The 12,601-nt window shown below is 45.4% G+C and overlaps 1 long non-coding RNA gene across 1 annotated transcript; it reads right to left on the bottom strand.

Annotated features, from left to right (window-relative positions):
• Window positions 1-6,366: 6,366 nt before the first annotated feature.
• LOC123380455 lies at window positions 6,367-10,563 on the bottom strand. Its single transcript, XR_006586252.1, has 2 exons — window positions 9,483-10,563; window positions 6,367-8,542 (listed from the first exon to the last, which is right to left on the bottom strand). It is a non-coding gene; the product is annotated as an uncharacterized LOC123380455 (long non-coding RNA).
• Between the last annotated feature and the right edge of the window lie 2,038 nt (window positions 10,564-12,601).

Genomic DNA, 12,601 nt, shown 5'->3' with positions numbered 1-12,601 from the left:
CCTGCCTTCAATTCTTTTGGATATATACCCAGAAGTAGGATTGCTGGATCATATGGTCATTCTATTTTTAATTTTTTCAGGAACCTCCATATTGTTCTCCATAGTGGTTGCAGCATTTTACAGTCCCAACCAACAGTCCACAAGGATTTCATAAATTTTTTAAAGAAAAGAAATTTCTTCTGCTATATTACCTGTTTCAAAGTGTACAAAAAGAAGGCGTAGCATAAAATTTCTTTCACAAGACAAATATAATTTGATCTTCAGATTTGTTAGGTACTCCAAACAGACCAATTTCCTTAAAGCTTAAAATAAAATAGCAATACAAGGAACATAAGGACACATTAAAAGATTGGTTTGTTCTAGAAACGAAAAGTTAATATAACACTGGGAACACAAAACACTACTTATTTTATTAATGAAAGAAAAATCATTACTATATCAACCATTATTACTTCAAAATCTATTCTTGATTGGCATATTTTAAAATGAAGGTACATTATATGTAATGGTAGCTCATTTCTCTTAAAATAGAAAGATGACACATATAATCTATAATCTTACTTTTTCTATTTTTTCAGAGTTCTAGAAATGCTATGAGTTTTTTTATAATTTAAAAATATGTAGACCTGTTTGCTTCCTTATTAGTTGTGCATTACATGACTACATGGAAAGAATCCAAGGGCATTGACCAAAATATTCTAGAAGTAATAAATGTATTCAGTAAAATGGCAGCATAAGGTAAAACTATGAACACTGTATTCCTAGAGACCCTTAACTAGAAAATACAGTAAAATTCTCTTTGTGTAATTATTGAAAATGACAACAAATAACCCATCAAATATCTGGGTATTCATTTACTTGGATGGATGAGAAATACATACCTTAGGGCTCAGTTGATTCAGTCTTTTTTTAAAAAAAATTTTAATGTTCATTTATTTATTTGAAGAGAGAGAGGGAGAGGGAACATGAGCATGTGTGAGCAGGGGAAGGGCAGAGAGAGGGGGAGAGAGAGAATCTCAAGCTGGCAGAGCCTAATGCAAGGCTCAAACTCATGAACCGTGAGGTCACGAACTGAGCCAAAACCAAGAGTCAGACACTTAACTGACTAAGCCACCCAAGCGCCCCTAATTCAGTCTGTTAATAAGAAAACTATGTTGCGTGGCAGAATGGTACACAGGTTGTGATCCTATGTTAAAAAAAAAAAAAGATTAGATGCATCCACATACAACATGGATGTTAGATTACAGAAAGAGCTGGGGGAAGGCATGGGATGTGGGATTGGGGGTGGTGTCACCGGGGAACTGTCACTTATTACTTACGCACTTCTCTATTACTTGAAATGTCACTAAAAATTCACGTGTTGTCTATGTGCCAGATAAGACTCTGGCAGATTCAGAAGAACAGAAAGGCAAGGCTGGAGTGACAGCATTGCTGTACTGGGCTAGGGGCTGGGCAGGCTCACATCCAGCAGGTGGACCTCAGCTCAGCCAAGGCAGAGGAAGTGACGCTTCAGCTAGGTCTTGCACGGTAGGGGCCAGCCATGTGGAGGAAAGGACAGACAGCACTCTATGAAGAAGGAATGGTGCCAGGAGATTGTTACGATACAAACCACAAGAGGAATGCCATTGGAAAGCAAATTATCAATCTATGTCAAATGCCAGAGGAAGGTAAAAAATTAAGGACAGCAAAAATTCCACTGATTTGGGTGGAAGATGGGCTACCTTAGCAAGAGCGGTTTCCATAGAGTTATAGGAGTCAGATTGCAATGGGTCAAGAAGTAAAATTAGGAGCAAGAACAAAATAAATGCACATTACTCTCTCAAGAGGATCAAGACTGGAGAAAAGAGGCCGTGTGACCCACAGATGGATACGGGCTTAACAGAGGATCAAATTAGGGGAGAAAAGTTGGAGGGAAAAGATAGCAGAGTTGGAGGAGGGAAGGGCTAACTGCAGAGCAGAGGCTCACTCTCCACCAGCGGGTAAGAGGGCACCTCTTTCACCAGCCCCAGGGCTGGTGGTCAGGTTGGAGAGGCAGCGCTGAGGAAGTAGGAAGCCAGGGTGGCTGCTGGCTGAGGGAAGCAGGTGGTCACTGGCCTGAGGAGAGTCGTGAAGATTTAGGGAGAAGGATGGAGAGGAATCTGACAAGTTGCACAAGGAAGGGCTGCGGGAAGCATTAATTTGGTTGTATTAAACTGCAGGACTATATGAAGGTTTTCTCCTACAATCCTCAGTAGCCTGTGTGTAGGATGAGATACGTGATTTGGTTAACTTTGGGCTAGTTTAGCACAGGAGCTGCAGCAAGTAGAATAGTGGGGTGGAGAGAGTGGGTGGTGCTGGTCAGAGATAGTTGCTAAAACGAAGACTCACACGGCCCAGAATGTAGGGAGAAAAGGGGTGGGGGGGGGCAGTGGGGCCTCTGAACTAGAGAAAATGGAAGAGTGGGAAAACAAGTTCAGCCAAGTTCAGGAGGGAAGGAGGAATAACTGATACGGTCAGAAAAGGAAATATTAAAATTTAATAGAGGTCCAATAAAGTAAATTGGTCTTAGAACCTAAATTAATTAAACTTTGTTTCAGTTGCATATAACAGAACACCCCAAAATAAGAAGTTTATCTTTTTTCACTTAAATGAAGTCCAGAGGAAGGTAATATACAATTCTGTTGTGGCTCTGCAGTTACCAGTAGCCCAGGCGCATCTATTTTTCTGCCTTGCCATCCTAGGACATGGCTTCTATCCTCAAGTTTACCTCGTGATCTAACATGGCTGCTGTGCACCAGCCATCACAACCATTCCAAGAAGTAGCACAAAGGAAAAAGGGAAAGGAAAAGGTATACCTGTCAGCCCTCTTTAAAGAGTCTTCCAAGAAACCCACCCAACTTACTCACTTTCATCTTTTTTTGGCCAGAATTTTATCACCAAGCTCAGCATCAAGGAAGGCTGGGAAAAGTCATTTTTGATTCAAGGTTAGATCAGAGTTCTGCCACCGAGGAAGAAAGGAATGCTGGATAGTAGGTAGGTAGGCTGCAGTCTGGCACGGAGACCCAGGCCAATTCTGATACGAAGGCGGGACATTACTTCCCAAGGGTTACAGGAAAATAGAATCCTCTGCCTCTGGCTGTCTCGTAGAAGCTGCTACCCCAGGTACAAAGAGAATTTGCCAAGCCCAGAGAGTCCTCACTAGTGAATCGGGGAGGAAGCCCTCCCTGTGATTTTTCAGTGCAGCCATCCGGAATAGTCTGCATCTTCAGCTGCCTAAAAAAAGACACCATCCCATCATTTTTTTCAGTCTGGTTTTAGGCTGGCGTGAATATTGAATGAACCGTCTTTGAAAACTCTGCATCAGGGTGAAGGGGTCACAATGAGAACTCAGTGCCTTCCTCATGAATGCTCTACTGTCCGCAGCTTCCGCCCACCATTCATATCACCCAGTTGGACAATGGGCTGGATTCTTCCCCTGTGTCTCTGTCCCTCTGCCCACACGGCTCCCCTCTGAAGTTCCATTTATCACGAAACAACGAGGAGGAATGCATCGGAAGAGTGGATCCCAAGAATCCAAAGAGTAGAAAATGCCGTCAATCCCTTCCTTCTCTGCTAACATGTCTTTGCAGAGCCCTCTCATGTGACCACCCTGAGCCCTTCAAAAGAGACGGGGTGCTTAGATGTAGACTTCATGGCTCTAGACCCCTCTCGTGTTTAAGAGCTAAATCCTTTTTGGTGTCCAAACCCGGTCATTTTTCTGTTTTCCTACGGGAAGCACCCTTTTTTCTTTAGCCTAAGCACTAAATTCAGAAAAGCAGTCATCTGCCAGTCACAAAAGGAAGCAATAACACCTGATCCTCTTTAACCACTTAATAACATTTGTTACATACAATTTAAAAACAAATTTCCTAAATAAAATTTTAGAAAATGGATAAACTGAAAACTGGACTCTCATCCTCCAGTTGTGGCAACTAATAAAAATCACTTTTGCGCTACAGTTATTGGATACCTTACCTTTCTACTTGGTTTCCACCATGAAAAAAAAGACCACATCTCACTTAGATGTATGTATATTAGTTTATGGGAAGTTATATAGATTAAGTAATCTATATGAATGGGAATCATAGAAATCTGTAGCTGTGCCATTGGCATCTGTCTAATGAATTAATGACAAAGGTCCCACAGGGCAGTTTATTCCTCAGTGCCATAAGGCTTCAAAGGCATCACACCCTTGAAAGATTTGCGATTGTTTACTTTTTTTTTTAATGTTTATTTCTATATTTTGGAGAGAGAGAGACAGAGTGCAATCAGGGGAGGCGTGCAGAGAGAGGGAGACACAGAATCGGAAGCAGGCTCCAGGCCCTGAGCTGTCGGCCCAGAGCCCGATGGGGGGGGGGGGGGGAGGGTTAAACTCACGACCTGAGAGATCATGACTTGAGCTGAAGTCAGAGGCTTAACGAGCTGAGGCACACAGGTGCCCCCACCCTTACTCTTTTCAATGTCTTCTTTTTTTTTAATGTTTATTTATTTTTGAGAGAGCAGGACAGAGCACGAGCAGGGGAGGGGCAGAGAGAGAGGGAGACACAGAATCCGAAGCAGGCTCCAGGCTCCGAGGCGTCAGCCCAGAGCCAGACTCAGAGCTCTGTGTGGGGCTCCCTAAGGGGCTCAACTCACCAGGGGTGGGATCATGACCTGAGCTGAAGTCTACAGTCGGAGGCTTAACCCACTGAGCCACCCAGGCGCGCCTAAAATTAATTCTAAAGATTCAAAGTGAATTCACAGTTCTCACACTCACAGAAAAGTCTGTGTGTTAGTTGGGGTGTTGGAGCTTCAGGAACACAGCCCGAGCCTCCCTGGGCCACTTCCAGCAGGGACGGCACATGCCGCTGGTCCCCGTGGCCGCTGCAGCTGCGTGTGTGTGTGTGTGTGTGTGTGTGTGTGTGTGTGTGTGTGTGGCTGGTACTGTGGCTCAGCGGGGCTTGCGTCCCCACGCCATGTGCCGTCCTTCCCAATCACAGACTCCTACTTTGTATTCCTGCGTGGAAACGGTTGAGAGGCGGCGAATCAGGGGGCGATCGTGAATAAATCCAGAGAAAGCGTCCCCCACGTTTGGTGAACAGTCGACGAGCGTTTGCACGGCAAAGAGGCAGAGGGAGAGGAATGCCCTACCTTTCCTGGTGCTGGCGGTGCGGGCAGATTGCCGGCGACGCGCTGCACTGGCCCACCCAGGCCGTGGCAGGTGTTGTAACCCCCCCCAGGCGGAACACCCGAGAGAGGCTGGCAGGAGCAGCCTGTGAGCTGCTGTTTACTGTCTGCGCTGCTTTACTAGGCACCACGCGGAACGTCCTCTCCTCTCGGTAATGAAAAGAAACGCAACTGGCAGCCCTGAGACACAGGCAGCGGAGCCCAAAGTAGTCTCACTCCACGGATGGGCGGTTCCGCTTGGGCTTCCGCATCCCGAGGCACCCTTACTTTCGGAAGCAGCTGTCGGCTCCATCAGTACGGAGGCCAGAGTGGAGGTTGCCAGAGGGGAGGGAGTGGGGGGATGGGCAAAGCGGGTGAGAGGAAGTAGAGGCACAGGCTTCCGTTTGCGGAATGAGGAAGCCGGAGGGATCAGAGGTGCGGCACGGGGAGGACAGCCGACGGTGTCGTCGTAGTGTTGTGTGGCGACAGATGGCAGCTACACTTGTGGCGAACACGGCCTGACACACAGACCTGTCAGATCGCCGTGTCGCACACCTAAAACGAACGTCATCCTGTGCGTAACTATACTTCGACGTTGTTTAGTTGTGGGGGAAAAAATTCTTTTTCATGGTGAAAAAAGTAGTGGTCTTTGCTAAGTGTGGAACTTGGTGCTCGGGAGTCTAAATAATCCAGACGTCTCTGTCCAGCCCAGCTTTCTGCGCGGCTGGAAATATTCCGTATCCGTGCTTTCCAATATGGCAGCCCCTGGAGGGTACTGGGCACTCGCAATGCGGCTAGGGGGCCTGAGGGGCTGGATTTTTATTTTTATTTAATTTTAATGAATTCCAGTTTAAACTTAAGTAGCCACACGGGCACCAAGTTAGAGCGAGTCCATAAAGTCAAAAGAATTTTTTGTTCAGTTAGGAAATCTTACCGTCTCCCACAGCAGCTCGTGAAACTCGGTTTCCTCGTCGATACGGACGCGGACCAGGAGCGCAGAAGCCCGCGACTTCGTGGTTCCCGCCAAAACAAAGGTTTGTTTTCGCATTTCATTACCAACGGGACTGATTCAAAGCTCTTCTGAGTGAGACGGTCTCTCAGAAAGTTCAGCAGAAGGTAAACGAGGAAAAAGATCCATGTTACATGCTAACGCAGGACTCTATTTATCAACAACTAAATGGAATCACACATCCTCCTAAAGGATCAGTTTGAAGCTTTTATGTGTAGGCAACGAGAATGATACTTTCTCCGTCAAGCTATACACAAAATGAATAACTACAAATCACGGGATCCCACAGACGTGTGTCTTACCAGGAAGACTTTACAACGGTTTAAAACGTAGACTTTGTTAGAATTTTATTCAAAAAAATGGCTCCCAAACGTTTTTAGTCGTCCGACCTGGGACAAGTTAATTAACGTCTCTAACCCTCAGTTTGTTTGTTACACAATGGGATGATGATAGTACCTACTTCACAGGACTGTTGTGAGGACTGAATAAGATAAGAATTAACGAGGCTTTCGCCCTCACATGGTAAGCATTCAGGAGTAGATAAATAAACGGTGGCTATTATTATGTTGTTGTCACGCCTCCATAAAGTGAAGGCTAATCATCACGTAGAGAAGTCCAGAGGCTCTCCCGGGTATCAGTCATACCCTGGCATTCTTATTTTAGACACCCAGAGATGGCTAAACTCGCTAGGACTTCTAATTGTCCATTCGCGATGGTTCCTTCACACTCCGTGTGCTCGGGAGGGTCTCTGCATATTTAAGATATAGGCCATTGTCCAGCCAACAGGGTATCTCACTTGGATACAAGGAATCACAGAGTTTAAGGAGTAAATTTATGGATAAAGCATTAACCTTGTCCTAAATGCCAAGGCCTTTGGGGATTTATCGGTCTTTACCTTACAAAAATGGAGTAAATGCTATGTACGTACTCTCTTCTAAGGATAAAACCAAAAACTGAACTTTTACCTGCTAAAATACCAAATCCGAAACTTGTGTTTTAAAGGCTGGGTCGGCGTTCCACGCTCAGGTGTCCTGTTGGAACCACTGTGTGACGATTATGTGGCAAAGAGATGGGCTGGTAATGAAAGTGAATTAAACATATCTGGGGATACACTGTTGTACATCTGTATGTCATAAGAAAAACTCTCATCCGGACTCGATAATTTAAAAATATGTGTGCGTACCTACACCCATACATACGCGCACAGGTGTTCACCTGGCCTTACCTGTTTTGAATGTTGTAGGCAGGGAATATAGGGGAGATCGTAAGTAAAATTACATCCAACTATGCAAATTTAATGAAAAATTTAAATCTAATTTTCATCAGAGCCATCCGGTTTTAATCATTTCCTGCTTCCTAAATCAAATCTTTTGAAAGGGCTCTCCCAATGCGTTCCGCGAGCGACTCACATGAGCCCCGGCGTCTCCTCTCATCTTGTGCCCTTTATGACCCTCTTTTAGTGAACAATGGATAACATTGAAATACATTTTTAAAAGTTGTTTTATACTGTTTCTTAGCCTTGGGATATAAAAGTCAGGAAAAGGAACAACTTGCTTTTAAACAAAGTGAAATCAAAACGTTTTGCCATCTTCCACTCTGAAATAGCCACTGGGATGAGCTGGGTGTTCAGTGCACGGGTGATCCTAGCACGGGCTCCCTCTGTGACTCCTTTCCGAGAGCAGTTTACAACAACCCTGTGAGGCTGACGGGGAGCCTGGAAAGAACCACCAAGGGCCAGTGAGAGCTCGCAGCCTGCCCCCAAGGACCGAAAATCCAGAAGCCCCAGAACAAGCCTCTGAAGCAAAGGAGAGGCTTTCTCAAGCACCCAGACCTTTCTCCTGTCCTCGCTTTTTTCCTTCCCTCCCCTCTTCACCTCAGTCACCGCTGAGTGATCACACAGTTCTAGGTGCTAGATGTAGGGATAAAAAGTTGAATAGGAGTAGCCCGTGCCCTTCAGGAAATCACAATCTGATGAGGGAAAGAGATAAGTATAACTCGCACACGCCCACCCAGAATAAAAATCGGTTTATGATCGCCGTGCTGTGTAATAGATGAGCTCCTGGTGCTGGAGTGGGACCCGAAGCTCCCTGGGGCTCCCGGTGTGGGTGACTTCTCCATTCTTGTCTAGTCTTCCCAGAATGTTGATTACAGCACATTCTTCCTGGGCTGCCAGAGGGTGGCCTTTGTACCGCTGATGCTGGCCTCATTTTAAATAGATTCCAGCCTCCCGCAGGGCACCAATCCTTGCTCGGCATTTGGCTAGAAAGCTGTCGAGCACATGATGCTGCCCGCAAGAAGCCCACCGGTTAGTGGAAAGCAGTTGATCGTAAATCACCGATAAGCACAATGATATGTCAGGGGCAAGATATTCTGAAAGCAAAGAGAAGGGCAGTGGCTGAACCACATTCAGGGAGCGTGGGGAAAGAGTAGATGCCTAGTCCAACAGACTCCTGAGAAGTACACTAGATAAGGGGACCCCAACCATGTTCATTTTCACTCGATTCCCTCTCTCAAGAGAAAAACACATCAACAGCGAAAATAGATACAGGCTATATTTACTACACTATCAAAACTTGAAGCTTTACATAGAATATAATGGTGACCAGAAGCATCTTGCCTCTCAGAAGCAACTGTAAGAAAGTTGTGAGTTTGTCTGTGTGTTTTGTTTTGGTTTTGGAGTTTGTTTTGGAGGGGTTAGCTTTTTTGTTCGTCTGATTCTTTTAGAAATCTCAGCAGAATAAATAACGGCAACAAAAAACATCAGTGCTGGTCTGCCCCAGCAGTCAAGTTCTCAAACAATCTTCAGGAGCCCTCAAAAACAGAACACAAAAAGTACCTCCACTGGGGAAAAGGGGGGTGGGGGAGCAGAAAGAACAACAACAACCCCCGAGCCTCTACATTTTTGGAAAAGTCCAGCATGCAGAAGAAGCCTCCTTGCTTGGCCTACATCTGCCGATTGGTAATTTGTAATTCAGGTTAAAAACAAAACAGAAGTGGGCATTGTTCTGATACTTGCCCTGATAACATCCCAAGAAAACTCTAGAGCTGGCAAGAGAGAAAAGCAGATAATGGTCAATGCTGTCATTTGAGTTTAAAAAGCACTGTGATTTTTCTTTTAAAGGAACATCTTCAGTTTCCAAGACCGTACACATGGTTTCTGACCGCAGCTCAAAATTTTCCACTGGGCTCCCTCCTGAGAACAAACACCGCTCAGCGGAGAGTGTGCGCCGCCTGCGCGTGTCCAGCCTCCCCGCGGCGCCCTTTGCAGGACCAGGGGCCGCCGCACCCCACACCGAAGCCCAGACCTTACCTAGCAGAGGTTCGCTTTATCCGCCACACTGCCACTCCCCCATCAGACGTATTTTCCGTTTCTCCTTTGCCTATAAAAATGAGAAGATTCATCAGGTTGGAATTTAAGGCCTTTCATAATCATAATTGATCCTTCTAGGCTGATCAGAGGAATATTTTATATTTATTAAGTGCTCTAAAGTTAACACAGTGAACATTCACATATAACATATTATTTAACCCTTCAAATAGCGCTTTGAAGAAACTGTTATGGCCCCCACTTCGCAGCGAGGCAGATTCTTAGAGACGTAAGTTGCCTAAGGTCACTTAGGGTCACGGGGGTGGAGCCTCGGACTCTAACCCCTTCTTCCTGCGGTTGGATCTCGCCCCAGGTTGCTACCTGCTGTACCCCAGCGGGCACCAGCCACCTGCCCCGGCGACTCACTCTGCCTGGAGTTACACTGCCCGTTTATCTTTGCCATCCTCATTCGTCCCCTCTTCCGCGGTGCCCATCTCAGTCACCCCGGCTGCCACGGCGCCTCCCAGGGCTAATCCATATAGGGCCGTGATGGGCCTTGTCTCTGGGGCTTTGGCTATCGGTGCAGGTGGGCAGAAAGGGAGCAGTCTTTGATTCAGATTTGCCTTCGAACCTCAGCTCTGGCCTTTAAACTGTGTGGTCTGGGGAAAGTTACTTCACTTCTATGACTCTCCATTTCATCGGCTCTCAGGGGTGCACCACAGTGCCAACCGAACAGGGCCGGCCTGGCACAGAGGTGGGCTCACTCTGCAAAATGCAGTACCCTGCACAAATAATGAGAACCGGCATTGAAATAAGGAGTCCATTAAATACACACACATTATGAGACTTCTGCTTAACACGAGCCTAAACATGTGCATTCATCTCTGCCCCGGTGTTACATGCCAATTAAATGACAGGGGAAAAAAAGGCGTAAACTCCTAAGAAGAAAGAAATGGGAAGGGAAGGGGGAGGGCCAGAGGATGGCACATCGAGTGTATGAAGACATCATACGAGACGAGTATAAAGCTTTTTTTATATAGAAAGACACAGAAGTGTATTCCCCCTGTTCTCTTTCTCAGGAAGCTACTAGAAGATGCACTTCAGCCAAATGGGGACATACAGCAGGAAAGAAGACATGGAACCCAGAGAGCAGAAGCTCGGACCTGGGGGAAAGGCAGAGGGCCCTGGCTGGCCGCTGGGCAGCAGCCGGCCGGACCCAGTCCAGATGGGAGCAGGGCAAGGGTGAGGACGCCAAGAAACAAATGGAACAGGTCGAGTGTTCAGAGCTGTGCCTGGGAGTTGGAAAAAATTAGTTCTGGCCATGTGACAGATTGGTTGGTAGAGCAGGGGAAAAATGGAACAATAAACACATAGAAAGCTAAGCGGAGGGAAACACAATCATTATTTACTCCACGGCCCCGGCGGGGGAACTGGGGGTGGGGGGAAGAAATTGTAAGAGAAAGAAACTGTAAACATAGAACACACCTTGGTCCAGAAGGGATTACGTACGTAGTTTAAAATCATGTAATGAAGCAATATTGATTTCACCAAAATAGGAGTTATGACTCCGTTATAAGGTTGTAGGTTTTGGTAGGAATGGTGGGGATTACATAAGAACTAAGCCCTCAAATGGCAGAATAAAAAGTCAACAGGTCTAATATCCATAAATCAGTATATAGCATATTAAGCACACTGCTTAGAAATATAGTGGTAAATCTCAGAAGAGTGGCCAGAAATGAAGGTGCTGGTTGCCTCTGGGGCAAAGTACTGGGATAAGTACGGGGGCTGGGCAGTGGACTGAAATATTGCACTGAAAGTCTTTCGGTTCTACTTAAAGTTATAAACTAAAGTTATAAACTAAAATTTAAAGTTATAAACTTTTTTGTTTTGATAAAAATTTTTAAATGGTTGATGTTTTCACTACTATTTAGTTAAATAGTGTAGAATACAATTAAAACCTGTATCTTATAAATTTAAATAGCAGAAGGTCATTTTACCAGTATGATCAGCAGGCATTTTGCTCTTCAGTGGGACAGAACTGGTAAATAGAAGCTTCAAGCTGAAAAGACCCATGGTTGTCACCTATGATGGTCCTAGAAGAGTATTATTACTGCTGATAGCATCTGATGGCACCTGTTGACTCTGGAGACTTAATAATGTATTTCAAATGCAATGCCTCTGAAGACTTAAAGACTTAGCTGTTTTCATGATAGAGAATAATTTAAGAAAATGTAAGGGGAAGGAAAGGTTAATGACCTGAAATACGTAAGTGACCTGTCTAAAGCGAGCCAAGCCGTTTGCTGGCTTTTCCCTTTTACATACACTTATAAAACATGTGGCTTTGGGAAAGTCAGGAAGATTTGTTCTCTTTGTTTATAAAATTGGGATAATCAGCTTCTCCAGGATTACAGTATATCCTTATTAACGTCTTAGAATCCTGATCCGTACGCATGTAGAATTGTACAAGATTTACACCTTTGTGGGGCGCCTGGGTGGCGCAGTCGGTTAAGCGTCCGACTTCAGCCAGGTCACGATCTCGCAGTCTGTGAGTTTGAGCCCCGCGTCAGGCTCTGGGCTGATGGCTCAGAGCCTGGAGCCTGCTTCCGATTCTGTGTCTCCCTCTCTCTCTGCCCCTCCCCCATTCATGCTCTGTCTCTCTCTGTCTCAAAAATAAATAAATGTTAAAAAAAAAAAAAATTTTTAAAAAAAAAAAAAAAAAGATTTACACCTTTGAAACCTGCCCAAGAGCATATGGTTATTAGAAAGATCTCAAAAGGACCTTCTTTATGGGTGATTTTGGTTGTGTAAGACAATTCCATGATACGTTTCCCAAGGACCGATGAAATCCTCTGTCAAGTGGAACCCACGTGGCAGTTGGGCATGGTTACAGGCATTGAGTGGAGAGATATACAGAAGAAAGGATTCTTGTCCATAAGGAACTTACAGTCAAACTAAGGATGTGTGAAAGCACAAAGCTACCAGAGAATGGGCAGTTTGAGATAAATGCCTATGAGTAATGCGAGCCCCCGTGGGTGGCTCATCCCAATACGGAGTAAAGACTTCACCACTCTGTTGGTGCTGATTGTCCCCTCGATGTCCAATCACCTCCTGCCACCGTGTCA

The sequence above is a fragment of the Felis catus genome, chromosome A1 (genome assembly GCF_018350175.1).
Source record: "Felis catus isolate Fca126 chromosome A1, F.catus_Fca126_mat1.0, whole genome shotgun sequence".
Lineage (NCBI taxonomy): Eukaryota > Metazoa > Chordata > Mammalia > Carnivora > Felidae > Felis > Felis catus.
This window is presented reverse-complemented; position numbering and strand designations above follow the sequence as displayed.